Source organism: Protopterus annectens, chromosome 2.part2, assembly GCF_019279795.1.
Source record: "Protopterus annectens isolate FY-2018-M chromosome 2.part2, PAN1.0, whole genome shotgun sequence".
Lineage (NCBI taxonomy): Eukaryota > Metazoa > Chordata > Ceratodontiformes > Protopteridae > Protopterus > Protopterus annectens.
This window is the reverse complement of record NC_056730.1, coordinates 231,827,432-231,841,905: the sequence shown is the minus strand read 5'-3', so window position 1 is coordinate 231,841,905 and position 14,474 is coordinate 231,827,432.

Here is a 14,474-nt window from a genome sequence, read left to right as displayed (position 1 = left end):
GTACGTTTTGTATCTTCATAGGTTCATGGGTTCATACCAGGCTAGACACCCTAGGCCATTAGTAAGCCTAGCCAGAGTGTGTGTGTCTTTCGCCACCCCTTGCTATGTTCAATTATGGCCATTTATGAGGTTCTTCACTGTGCCTCTGTCTGGTCTTGACACAGTGGGGACCTCCAGTATACATGTACGGTCATCCATCCACTTGGCAATATTCCTGTTGAGGGGTGTCAGTGAGGGGCTCTGCCTACCATGGATTGGGATCCTGTTTCTGGGTGTGGGGAGCCTATGGGTTATGTATCTGTCCCTCCAGCACATCTTATTTCATTATGTGTTGAGGCTGACATCTGTGACTCTCACAGCTCCAATGGCTTTGATTTCCTGTGGTGTAGCATGTCCATTACTCCTGTGTTGGACATGGCCTTGTACAACAGACATACAATGCCTCTGTGTAGGCGGTGTGTGACTGCCGTCAGCTGGGGTGTCTACAGCCAGGCAGCATATGACATATATTTCACACCCTTTAACCTGTTGGTGGGGTAACTATGAAGTCTTCCGAACCACTGCAGGTGTCACATACGGTACATCCCATATGAGTCATTGTACTAGATTATGGGTCTGATAAGGGAACAGTACAGCGGCACAGTGACCTCTGTTGATGTTGATGTGAATCCTTTCATGATACGGTGTCCAGTATCAACAGTCTTCATAGCCACATTGGCATTGTGGCTGTCACATGACAGATTAATGTCGACCTGTGTCCCTAGGTCCCTGATTACTCCTTGCATACATAATGGTTTGACACCTATGTGGTTATTTGTGTGTACCTTGTCTGGTATTCGGTGGGACATTCATACTGTCCAGTGTCTTCAGATGTCTGGGTGGAGTTCTTGTGTGTGAGAGTGTGGTCTGTCACATGCTACAGACTGTAGAGCAGTTTTGACTACAGTTATGTGCACATGGGTGGTGTCCACTGCTTTGTGCATTGTCAGTTACCTGGCAATATGGGTGTCTGTGCTGCATATGGATACTCCCCCTCCTTTGATGTTTTGGTGCAGGTGTTGGGGCCATAACACATGATATGTGCTATAACCTAGTAGTGCTGGTGTGCTATCAGTAGGCTTGCAGCAGGCTTCTGTCACTGCACAGACATCAATGTTCTCCATAATGGGAAGTGCCTCAGGGGCATGCATATTGCAGTTTACACATCTGGCATTGGTCAGCATTGCCCTTATGTTTCCTACCACTTATGTTTTCTAGGGTGGTGGGTAGTCTTTTTGGCCTTGACTACATATGGCTCTATGGAGGCGGCAAAGGCCTTATCCAGTATCCAGACGCACACGGGTAACAGCTGACAGCCATCCCTGGAACAGCAGCATGGCTTGTCATACTTGACACCTCAAGCAGACACACATTTGACCCTCTTGGGCTGACAGCTGTAACTGTGCCAGCTGTTAAACATGAGCATTCTGTGTTTGTACTGTGGCATCATTCTTGGTGAGGGTTGGATGCTGCACACAGCCAGTGTCATACTGCCCTGGGGTACATACTCAGAGGGACCATGCATGTCTCTTTTGATGTTGACAAGGGAGGTACATCTCAGGTAATTCACACCAGCATGGACATTGAGTGCATCATATTTCTGCTTGCTTTGGGGTGACCTGCGTACTTGTGTTATGTGGCATTTTGTGGCAGCTTACAAGCAGCTTACTCTACCCTTTCCCTTATTCAGTCTGGTGAGTGGGACAGCAGTGTGTCTGCCTATACAGACGCCTATTACGACTGTATCAGGCATGTTGTTTCTCCTTCTGGCCTGTGACTGTTTGGCATACCAGCTTTGCGTACTATTCGTTGCATGTGCTATGTTTGAAGGTTGTGGTTGCTTGTGATCTACTTTGGAGGCTTCTGTTGGTGTGGTGTGTTTGTAATTAAGGCCTCCAGGAATATTTGTCTGTGTTTATGTATTTGGTTTACAGTTGTGGTAGGTCTATCTGGAACTGGGTTTGTGGTGTATGTGGTTACCTTCTCCTCCTGACTAGTTTTGACAGTACTGAGTTGTTGGAGCTCAACCTCTGGTTTGGATACATGGATGCATCTATCACATATATTTGTATTTTTTGGGGGGGTGTTATGGTTGTCTGTGTACTTGGTACTGGCGTCATATTGCCTCTGGATTTACAGATTTTACTTGTTGTGGCTGGACTTAGTGGATTGTATGTGTGGACATATGTTGTTGCCATACTACTGGTCAGTGATTCCTTCCCTTTTTATGTTTGCTCTATCATGTGGTAGCTTCCTCATTCTCTTGCATGGTTTGGTAATGGCTGGAGGCCAGCATGCCAGATGCCTGCATGTATGGCATTGTGTGTTGTTGTTATTTGTGATTGCGTACTCCAAGCATTCTTGGCTGTGTTCATGGAATGCCTGTATAACATATTCTGTGGTGTGTCCCATATTCTGCACTTGCACAGGGCGTTTTGTGGATTCAACATCGGTTTTGTGGGCTGCAACCTATACTTTACACATGTTTTTCACTGTGGTATTCTGGCCAGGGACTGGGGTCAGGATGTGTATATCCAGTGTGATTACTCTATGGTCTGGTCTTACCAGTGAGGGGTACACTTCTCATCTTGCCATCCAGTACACATGTTGCTGATTATCACATCCAGTATGCTTACCCCTCTTGTGGGAGTGGTACATTGCTCCTGGGCATTTTGGTTTATGGAATCTGGGTAATTTTCTCCTACTGTGTTGGTGCTAGTACAATGCTACCAGTGTATGTCTGGGTATTTTCAGTCAAGCAATATAATGTGGTTTGGGGGGCTTGATATATTCATGTATTCCGACATAGGCCAGGTGCTGTTCCTGGTATTAGGACAGTAGTTTGCAGCAGGCTATATACTGCGAGGCAGTTTTAGCCATTGGTATTTGACCGTGGCTATTCCATGCTGATTCTTGTTGTGGTACCAACACGGGGGTGTGGTTATCCTTGCCATTTCTTGCTAGTCACCCTCCTTTTGTAGCTTGTTCCATGTTTTGCGGCTGTACAGCACAGTATAAGGTGTGACCTGGTAGTGTTAGGGTGCTGATGTGAGCCTTGCCCAGTTCTCTTTTACAGGACTGGTATCTACATTCTCCATACTGTGTGTGTTTACACTGCACACATCTTGCTGTTTATACATCTGTCATTGGGTAGCATTACATCTAGGTTCCTATCCCTTGTAAAACCTATGAAGGTGGGTTTGTGTTTTGAGACTTACCTGTTCAGGGCATGCTCTGGGTACTGACAGCCTTTGCCGGTATCCATGGGGCATGGCATGATAGGTGCACGCCACCCATAGCAGGTGGTGCATCATGTCAAGCTCCGCATGTGTTCCCAGCCTGAAACACATTGGCTCCCCTTTGACTGACTACATTACTTCAACCAGTTATTGCACTTGATCATCCCATCATCATTTTGCGGCTTCATGCTTGGTGAGGGTGGATGTTAGTCAGGATGCTCAGTTGTGCATATAGTAGATGGTGTTACATTACTTAACACATAGCATTCATGCCTCAGGTGGTGCTGCAGGGCTGCCTCTGTCAGATGCGCATATTACACTTCCCTGTACATGTTTGTGAGCAGGTCATGTCATTTTAGGCATCCATGTTATTATTTGAGTGAGTCAGAGGGGGTATCATTCCCAGGGTTCCTACTGAGCCAGTGTATGTGCTATGCGTTGCCTCTTTGCCAAGGCCAGGGCATACTGGGCACGCCTCCTTCTGCCTACTGGGGCAGGCTCAGGTTGTTCCTCCTCTGAGTCATGCTCTGCCTGTGATGGCCTTGGAAATGGTGGGGGGCTGTTTGGCCCGGCCCTATGCTGGTCCTGCTGCAGCTGTTTTCGCAAGATCATATTATGTAGCATAGCACATACCATGACAATTTGGGTACATGTAGTTGGTGTGTACTTTAAGGCTCCACCAGATGTGTCCAGACACCGGAACCGTGACTTAAGCAGTCCAAACACACGCTCTATTACATGACGTGTTTGTGCGTGTGCCTCATTATGGCGTTCCTGTTCAGGTGTGTGTGCGTTTCTGATGGGTGTCATCAGCCACGGCTCCAGTGCATAACCTGCATCCCCCACTAGGTGTCCGTGTGGGATGTCCCCATTGGCAAATGTCTGGTACAGCTGCGTCAAATGCCAGATGTGGGAATCATGGTAACTCCCAGGGCAGCCAGCACACACATTCATTATTATGCCCTGGGCATCACACACGACCTGGCAGTTGATGGAGGGGAAGCCCTTGCGGTTAATGTAGGCCCTACCCCACTCACCGTCTGGTGCTTTGATGCATATGTGCATGCAGTCTATTGCACCCAGTACCTCAGGGTATTCTGCTATTTGATGGAAGAGATGCATATTGCTGGCCAATACCTCACGGGCATTGGTGAAATATACATGATCACCGACATGTGCTGACATGGCATCCAGGAACTGGTGCAGTACCCTGGAGGCTGATGCCTGTGATATCCCCATCATATCGCCAATTGGTCTCTGGAAGGTACCTGTTGCTATTATTTTTAGGCCAACACATACCTTGGTTTCCACTGGGATGGGTTCCCCTCTGTTGGTTCTGTGTGTGAGGTGTGGCCTGCACAGCTCAACAATTTGCTGCAGGAGCTCTCTGTCCACTCTATAGTGCTCTACTATCTCCAGCTCATGTAACCCGTGGTAGGTGACCCTGGGCCTGTACACTCTTCTCCGTCTCCTCACTGTGGGTTGTCTGGCACCATCTGCATTGTCACCACCCTCAGCAAGTTACCTATGTCTCATTATGACAGCTATGGCAGCCCCTAACATTTCTGCTCTGAGTGAAGCTTTTTCAGTTTTCACTTCTATTAGCTTACTCCTGTCTTGCAGTGTCTCTTAAGGGAAACATCCTGCACTACTGTTTGCAAAGTTTTACGTGCTGGGCTGGGCTACTATTCTGCCTGTGTAATTGCCTGCTTCTAATAGTTTTCACCTGCTAGCTTCAGCAGTTATCCCAGCTAGCTTCCTATTAATTCTGTTGCTTCCTTTTTCCTCTCTGTTTGTTTCCTCTGGGGGGGAGCAATGTGCATACCATCAGAAACACGCTCACAGTGTCTTACATGCGCGCACATGTGCTTACACGGTTCAGAATCTACTTATTCGGATTAAAACGCGCGTACACCCGCACAAACACTGTTACATGTCTGCCAACAGCCTCCAACATACTCAGCCTGCCCTACACGCACGCACACCTGCGCAGTGTTAAACATCTCCCAACATGCTCCCACATGCTCAGTCTGCCTTACACACATGCACACTGTCCTACTCACGCTTCATGATGCGCACACATGCGCATGCACACCCAGCAAGAAACTTTGGTGTAAGTAACAGTGTACACCTTCCATTTCTTGACTTTCCATGACTTATCTAGTGGCACACCTCTTTCCATGATCTGTGCCTGTCATCTGTCATGTTACACTGGCCTCCAATGAACTGCATTTCTTTCTACCATTTCTACCATTCCCCCCTGTGATGTCACCTATCTCCTACTCTATTCCTCCCCCTTATGTATCTCTTACACTACTCAGACTGTGCTCATTTGCTATGTGACTGTGAGATTCAGTATCCGTACCCTCATTTACATGAGATTGCCTACTAATGCTTAGTTACATGTCTTAGACTCAGCTTCACCCCTTAGCAACCACTACACGGTGGCCATGTTGTTTTTGGTCTGCTGGTCCCTGCATTGTCATTCCATGTATTGCATGAAACCCACATTGGTGGGTTTATAACCTTCCTTTTTATGTTTTTATACAGCGCAGCCCATTTGTTTTATTATTTTGGCATCGGGTTATATTGCCAATGGCCACATATTTGGCCATTGGCATGCTGTCTGAGTCATATGCAACCTTTTTTTGGAGCTGAGATGGCTCCGTTGTGGAATTTGCAGAAATGTACTCAGTTGTCAACTGAGTACATTTCTGCAGCTAAAACGTCTCCTACATGGACTGGTTTCTGCTTTGTGGATCGCTAATATACCTCATTTGCAAACCTTTCGGATGCAAGTGAGGTATTTAGCATGTCCACGCCCAGTCCGTGTAAGAGACGTTTTAGCTGGTCTCTTACACGGAGCTTAGGGCTGTTCCTGGATAGCGAGGCTTGCATGGAGTGTTGCACGTCTCTTACACTCAGTGCAAGCCTTCGTGAATCCTGCCCAATGTTTTTTTGGAGAGCATAACTAATGTCTCAGTAGGTTTGTGGATAGATGATCACTATATCTGCCAGGGAGACAGCCAGAGTGATGAAAGTAGGAGTGCCTATTTGTTAATATCCAGTGTATGATTAAGTGCTTGTTATTATTTTGGTCTATTCTGGTTGTGGAGGTAATTATTTAACAGAAGCCATAGAGGTCAACAAAGTTAGAAGGGTTTTCTGAGATGCAGGTGTACCAGTCCAGATTGAAATCCCCCATTATAATATTTTCCTGACTAAATGTAGAAGCTGACCAACAGAGAAGGTTTTCAGTTATGGAAGGGTAGTTATGCGGGGGGATATAAGCTGCTATAGTTACTATATATATATATATATATATATATATATATATATATATATATATATATGAAATTCGTAATGGCCACAGTCGTGCAGCGGTTAGCATTGTCACCTCACAGCAAGAGGTTCTCCCATTTGATTCTCAGCTGGTGTGCCTTCTGTGTGGAGTCTGCATGTCCTCCCTGCAGTTGAGTGACATTTAAAGACATGAACTTAGGTGCATGAGTGAATGGGTGTGTCTTCTTTGAGGTTTGGGTGTTGGGCTGGAAACTTGCCACCACAAAAATCCACTGCCAGTCATTAGCAAACCAGAGTTCTGCTGTGGTGACCCTTAACCAGGAAAAGCAGAAAGACATTACTTTATCAGGCCATGGTGGTGCAATGGTTAGCGGTGTTGCCTCACAGCAAGAGATTCTCCCATTCGATTCTCGGTTGGAGTGCCTTCTGTGTGGAATCTGCATGTCCTCTCTGCAGTTGAGTGATGTTTAAAGACATGCAGGTAAGTGTGTCCGTGAATGGGTGTGCCTCCTTTGAAGGTTGGGCATCGGGCTGGCAACTCGGCACCAGAAAAATCCACTGCCAATCATTAGCGGACCGCAGTTCTGCTGTGGTGACCCCTAACTGGGAAAAGCCAGAAGACTTTACTATTAGAAGGTTAGAGCTACTGTGTGTTGTAGTACTGACATTAATCGGGGGTATGATATTTAGTAAAGGAGCTGTGTGTTGCTGGGTTTGAGGGCCTGGACTGGGATGCATGTCTCCACTTATTTTAAGTTGTGTTCATTTAAAGATAAATAGGTGTGAGATTCTGAGAAAACTTCTAGTGTATTTATGGAGTAGAATTGGTGATGCATGTGTGTTGGTGTATCTAAAGGTTAATATTTCTGTGTTGGAGCTATTACAGAGGTGTGGTGACAATGGTTCTAAGACTGATGTAGGGTGAAGTGGTGTCTGGGTTTGTTGGAGTGTAGTTACTTGTGATGTACTGGTTGTGGTAGGAAGTAATATGGTAAGGTAATATGAGTAAGCTAAAGACTGATGTGTGTAGGAATAACATAGTTACTCATATTAGTGTATAGTAAGGTGGTGTCTAATAAGACAGGGATGGTCTACGTTTATAGGAAGGGGTCAAAAAGCTTTCATGGTAATGCAATGTGATAGGCCTATAGGGTAGAAATAAAAAGATGGCACTGTAATATGATGTGATTGTCCCTGAGGTTGGGGGTTTGTGCTTAGATGGTTTAAAATAATTGTGATTGGTTAAGTTGGCAAAGGGGTGTGGTTAGAGGTTATCTATAAATGTAGATGTAGTAGGGAGGATGGAAATTGGATGTAGGGCATTACAGTGGAGTGAGCCTGAGCGTAGTGAGGGCAAACAGATCAAGTAGAAGTAATTCTAGCTTGGCCAAGTCCCTTTAAAAAAATTTCAGTAGGTGCTTGAATTGAGCAATACAACTATGTTTTTATTGCCATCATCTTGGTAGACACCTTAACCACCATGCCAATTTACAATTTGACCTTCAGCAGCAAAAGAAAGCATAAACATTTCTGTACAATGCAATGTGTCTCTCTACAAATATATGGAATGTTTATGTGATAAAATAATTGTCAAATGTAACATATGTATGAGTAAAATAATAATCTGTATATATATATATATATATATATATATATATATATATATATATATATATATATATATATATATCTGCATGAGTACACTTACAAATGTTCAGTTGCTCATTATTTCCTGCATAAAGGCCAAAGGTCATTCAGAATGTAGACTAGTCAGTGAATGTATATACCCTGGGACCCTACCAGCTATCAAGTTGATTACTGAATATCTGCAAAAAGAAAAGAAAACGGTTGAATATCTAAAGGAGCTCTGTTCTAAAGTCAAACCAATGACTTTATTAAAAAGTTTGCTGTTATGACTTTCCTTAACTCTTCAATTCTGTAAGTAAAATATACACCACAGGTTAATGCACTTTTATTAAACAATTCAGTATTTAGTAGTGATTGATACTCTTCACTCCAGAGCCCCCTGTTGGCTAAGCAAAGTTTACACCTCAGACATCTGCAACTAATGGAAAAAAGGCCTATATGTTCCAGTGTAGATGAGTATGATTTACCTCTGTTAGTAATGATGCACCTTGTAAAAATTATGTGTCCATGCATTTATATAGAAAGCAAAAAAAAAAAAAAATTACATTGCCACACAATAATTTCATGTACTAATGCAGCACCTAAGGCAGAAGTTTAATTGCATGCAAAGAAAGGATTCTTGTGTAGACTAGAAAATTATTTATTAGTGTAATAATAGTAAAAGGTAACCATTTTTGTTCCACGATATTATCTTCATGTACAAGATGTCTGAGTTCTCTGTCAGGCATCACACACTAGTCAGAGTGGATATTGTGGGTGGCGGGGTGGATGTTGCATTGTTAAGTGAATGAGCACAACATACTTAATTGAAAAATAACCACTTGTTTTACTTCTGTATTACTTCTGCAAATATTTTTAAATCATCCCCTTTTATGCATAGAATTTTAAAACAGAAACAATCAAAGCACACAGTTTAGTAGAGTTAAGGAACTGAAATGTCCTTGCATTGTTACGTATGTGTGTGTGTGTGTGTGTGTGTGTGTGTGTGTGTGTGTGTGTGTGTGTGTGTGTGTGTGTGTGTGTGTGTGTGTGCATTTTCAGGCTGAACACAGTTCACAGACTGACTCAAACACATATTGAGCAAACAGTGCCGTGAACTGAATCCCTTGCAAATATGTACTAGTTATATTTTTAATATTAAAGAAAAAAGGTCAAATACAGGTAAACACCAATTGTCTTACGTCTTCTTTTTCAAGAGGAGCAGCAGATTGATTGCAATAAGCAAATGTAGATACAAAGAACTGGAAGGTTGGCTGAAGAAGCTGTTGAATAAAGTAGCAAATGATATTGTGTGTTTAACTGATTTCATTAGTATATCTATATAGACTTCATTAATATATCTACAGTATATATATTTATCTAAATCTATATGTATAATTCATAAAGGATGGCAACTGAAACAGTAGAGTACATTCTGTACAGTACTGCAACCAAGAGTGAGAGATATGTCAGTAAGTGCATTATTCTGTCTTTAACTTATTTTATAAGATGAAAGCATTTATAAGGGGTGTTTTCAGTCCAGTATTACAAACAAATCATGGTAATACAGTAATGAAAACATTACAGAATAAAATGAGTATCCTGCCATGCAAACAAATACTGCTGCCACTTTCCTTACCTATGCACAGATGACGATAGCTCTTGTTTCTGAGGCTACAAATTATTGAGTGTAATAACGTAATATGCTGTGCAACACCTCAACAGACAAAATATATCTTAAACTGAGAAAGCATTGCATAATATATAAAAAAAAAACAATATGATGCGTTTTCATTCAAATGCAAGGTATGAAATACAGAATTAACTTGAGGAAATTCAGTACATGTATATTTAGGTAAACCATATCATTACAATATACTGTACAAAACAGTTAAAAATGTGATTATTGCTTATGTGATGCCATATAATATCACTGAACAGGAGTCAGTGCACACTAATGCATGACTTTTACAAACAATAATGAGTGTCATGGTTCTGAAAAAAAAGATATTTAAGGATGAGAAGGAATGTCCACTAAACAGTGACAGCAGACAATGCATTACACAGCACAGGCCACAGATATTGCTGCATGCATCAGTTATTTTCTATGTGTTATTTACAATAAAGAAAACACTAACATGAATGTCAGGGTCCATAGTTCTGGACTAGATGACACCTCTTTATCTGCACAGCTGTATGCTGTGCGTGAGCCTGCTGCATGGTGTCCCTCACTACCACTGCTGCCAGCTGGTCATCATTAGTCATAGTGGGACTGGAAATGGGAGATGCAGGGACAGCATTTACCTCATCACCACCAGACTGGCACATGGCCATGTTGTAAATTATGCAACAAGTGGTAAACATCCTGCATGTAGTAGCCAGGTCATGCTCACGGGCACATCCAGACTTATCCAGGCAACTAAACTGGCTCTTGAATAGTTCATAGACCTTCTCGATGAAAATATGCATCTGAGACAGGGATGTGTTACGGATTTCTTCTGCAGATTCACTTGGATTTCTCACAGGTGTCATGTACCATGGTTCCAGTGGATATCCAGCATCACCCGAAAGACAAAAAAGAAAGAGAAAGACAAAAGGAAGAGACAAAACAATGGAAAATGTTTAATGACTGCAAATTAGGCACCATTGTCGAGTCCCCAAATGAAAGGGCCTCACTGAGACTGATGCTTGGTGTCAGAGCCATGGCCTCAACCACAACGCCAAAAAGTGCATTGTCATCCCTTTTGGTAAAAAGTCTGTACCCATGAACTACCACATAGGCGGCAGTCTACTTAACACTGAAGGTGTGATAAAACACCTTGGGACTCAGTTGGACTGTAGTCTCTCCTTTGATAATCACATTGCCACAATAGTCAGGAAATCCTTCTACGTGGCACACCTCATCATGATGGGTTCTCATCCAGGAAAAAAGAGGTAATTGTTCCCCTCTACTCGGCTCTCATTAGAGCCATTATGGAGTACAACGCCCCTTTTAGGATGTACCTCACAAGACATCTGCAACAGCTGGAAAGGCTACAAAAATACCTCACAAAGAGGATTACAGGGCTCAAACATATGCCCTATGCTGACCGTCTCAAAAAACTCCACGTTTACGCTGTAGCATATTGCCTACTCTGAGGTAATCTCTGCCTAACATACAAAGCTATGTCAAACTCAGAGCTATTGGACATGCTACACCTAAAGAAATCCCAATCCCTCTGAGCTACATGCTCTAGAGACCTACACCTTGTCATTACGATAAACAGAACATGCTGGAGGGATAGATTCCTGTCCCAGGGACTTCCCATACTCTGAAACAAGCTACCTATCTATGTCAAGCAGAGTTCCTCACTAGCACTCTTCAAGAAAATTCTTGAGTGGATGGGAAATAGGAAATTCGCCCCGGGCATCACATCTGTGGCCCTGCTTGACAGGGCACAGGTAAATAACCTTCTTGGGTGGCGAAAGCAAGGGAGCCTTGATGACTAGGCTTACATAGGCTCTTGGTCTGATAGCCTAGTACCTACATATGAACCTATGAATAACCAGTAGTATATTGTATCATGAATAGCTACTTAAATATAATAGAAAAAAAAACAAAATATTTTTTTTTCACTTACCAACAAGACAACCACTGGGCACCCACCATGCAGGAAGAGGCAATAGAGTAAGCTAGTGTGCCAGACATGGGAATTGTATGCATTACCAGGACGCTGGGCAGAGACATTGCTGATGCACCCCCATGCATCACATACTACCTAGCAATTGATGGAAAGGTAATCCTTTCAATTGTGGTACTTCTTACCCCATGGACCAGAGGACCAGCAAGGGTCCTAATTGCAGCAGAGGTGCAATTGATTGCACAGAATACTTCAGGGAAATGAGCACCCCATAAAAGGCATGCATTGTCCTGGCTTGATCCTAGAGCGACACTGAGAAATAGATGTGCTCATCCACACATGCCAAGAGTACATCAAGTAACTGCTGCAGTATGCTTGAGGCAGAAACATGTGAGATACCTAATGTATCCACAGTCTGTCTCTAGAACATTTACCTGGTAGGTATAGTGAGAGCTATATATTCCTTAGTATTCACAGGAATAGGAAATCAGTGTATACCTCTGGTACCCCTAAGGGGGTCATACATACTAACTAAGACCCTTAAAATATCCCTATCCACTCTGGACCTATCAAGTATCTCCTAATTATTAAAATTATAATAAGTTACCCACTTCTTTTTTCACTGCTTTCTTGACCAGAGAATGCCACTGGGCACATGCAGTTTTGGCTCTGCCAGGTCAAGTATTTCACATCAAGTAATAGCAAGGCTAGCAGCAAGTGACAGCATCTTCACTGCCTGCAAAGTAGATAGGATTGGTGAAACTCCCATTATATAACATATCTGCAGACAATGTGGAAAAGCAGGTAAAATTAGTATGATAAGAGATTAAAAAGACATAACAAGTACAATTGTTTGTTTGTGTCACAATTGTTTGTTTGTGTCTTTCAGCTTTTCCCGGTTAGGGGTCGCCACAGTGGAACTCCGGTCCACTAATGATTGGCAGTTGATTTTTACATACCGGCTTGCCAGGCCTGATGCACAACCTTCAACGAAGGTACACCCATTCACGCATGTCTCCACGCAGAAGACGCTCTAGCTGAGAATCGAACCGGACAGCGTCTTACTTGTGAGGTGACAACACTACTGCAGCACCACTGGGCAAATTAAGCTTAAAGAATAAGGTGGCTGCATGTTTTTTAGTAAAAAAAAAACAAACTACTATTTCGCATTGACTGAAGCCAGTCAAAGAATAACTAGAGTTGTTTGAAGTATCTCAGTGTGTGCAAAGTGTTTGTAGAGTATGTGTAATGTAATGTCAGCAGAAATATGTGCTAAAGTCAGGGCTGGTGAGCAAGTTAATTTGGCCAATTGTGTGAAGCTTGTTGCCTATGGAGGTGAAGAGATTCAAAACAAAGCGTCAGTAGTGCTTTCATGACATTCAGTTGGGAACAGTTATAGCTTGCAATTTTATGTAGTCAGAAGACCTGTGCAGTCATTATTTGGTCTCAGAGACAGTTTAAAATTAAACTGCTTTCTTTTACCAAAGGAGTCCATCAAGTAAGCTCATGTCCCAGTTCCAGTTTCACTGACGCTATTTTCTCGGGTCTATATTATAACATCAAAGTGCAAAACTTTGAATGTTATAATATCGAACCCTTTAGTGCGAAAGCTGAGAATAGCGAAGCCTCGAAACATCAAAATTTTACCTAGGGTAAGATTTTGGTGGTCCGTGGCTTCGATATTTACAGCAGTGTGGTGCGATGGTTACGGAACGGGTTTAGGGAAGTGAGTGAATGGAGGTTACGGATTGGGTTTAGGTAAGTGCGGTGCAATGGTTACGGACCGGGTTAAGGTAAGTGAGCGAACAGAATGGGTGAAGGTGAGTGTGCGGTAGTTAGGGACCTTAGGGTTAGGGTTGGGTTAAGGTAAGTGGGTAGCTAGTGGTGTATGTCTGGTTTAGTGTAGGGTTTCGTGAAGTGTATGTGTGCAGATTATTTATTTTGGTAAGCTTGAGTTATGTGTATGTTTGTGGGAACAGCAAATTTTTTCACAGGGAAAAAATTCGCTATTCTGACTGTTCGGTTTTTTGGTGTTTCGATTGAATGGGGTCGATATTATAACATTCGATGTTTTTAGACTTCGATTTTATAATATATACCCATTTTCTCAGAGCATGCTGACGTTTTTGATGGCAAGCTAGGCAAACTTCCAGTTGTGTGCTCCATGAAAATAGACCCAGAGGTCAGTCCAGTGTTCTGACCCGCAAGGAGAGTTCCAATAGCTATACAGGGCAACGTCAAGGTCTAGTTAGACAAAATGGTGCAGCAAGGTGTGATTTGTCCAGTCACAGAATCAGCTGAGTGGGTATCTTCCATGGTAGCTGCTCATAAGAAAAATTCCAATGAAATCAGAATATGCATTGAGCCAAGAGACTTGAACAAAGCATTAAATAGACCTCATCCTATATCTACAGTCAAGGAGGTTTCCACCCTCATGCCAAATGCCACTGTTTTTTCTGTCTTAGATGCAAAGAGTTTATTTTGTCAAGTAATGCTTGATCACATATCTTCACTACTGACTACATCCAGTACCCCATCTGGTAGATATAGATTCCCTAGGATGCCTTTTGGAATAAATTCTGAGAGTGAAGTCTTTCAGTGTGCAATGGAGCAAATTTTTTTTGGGCTACCTGTGTGCTATAATAGC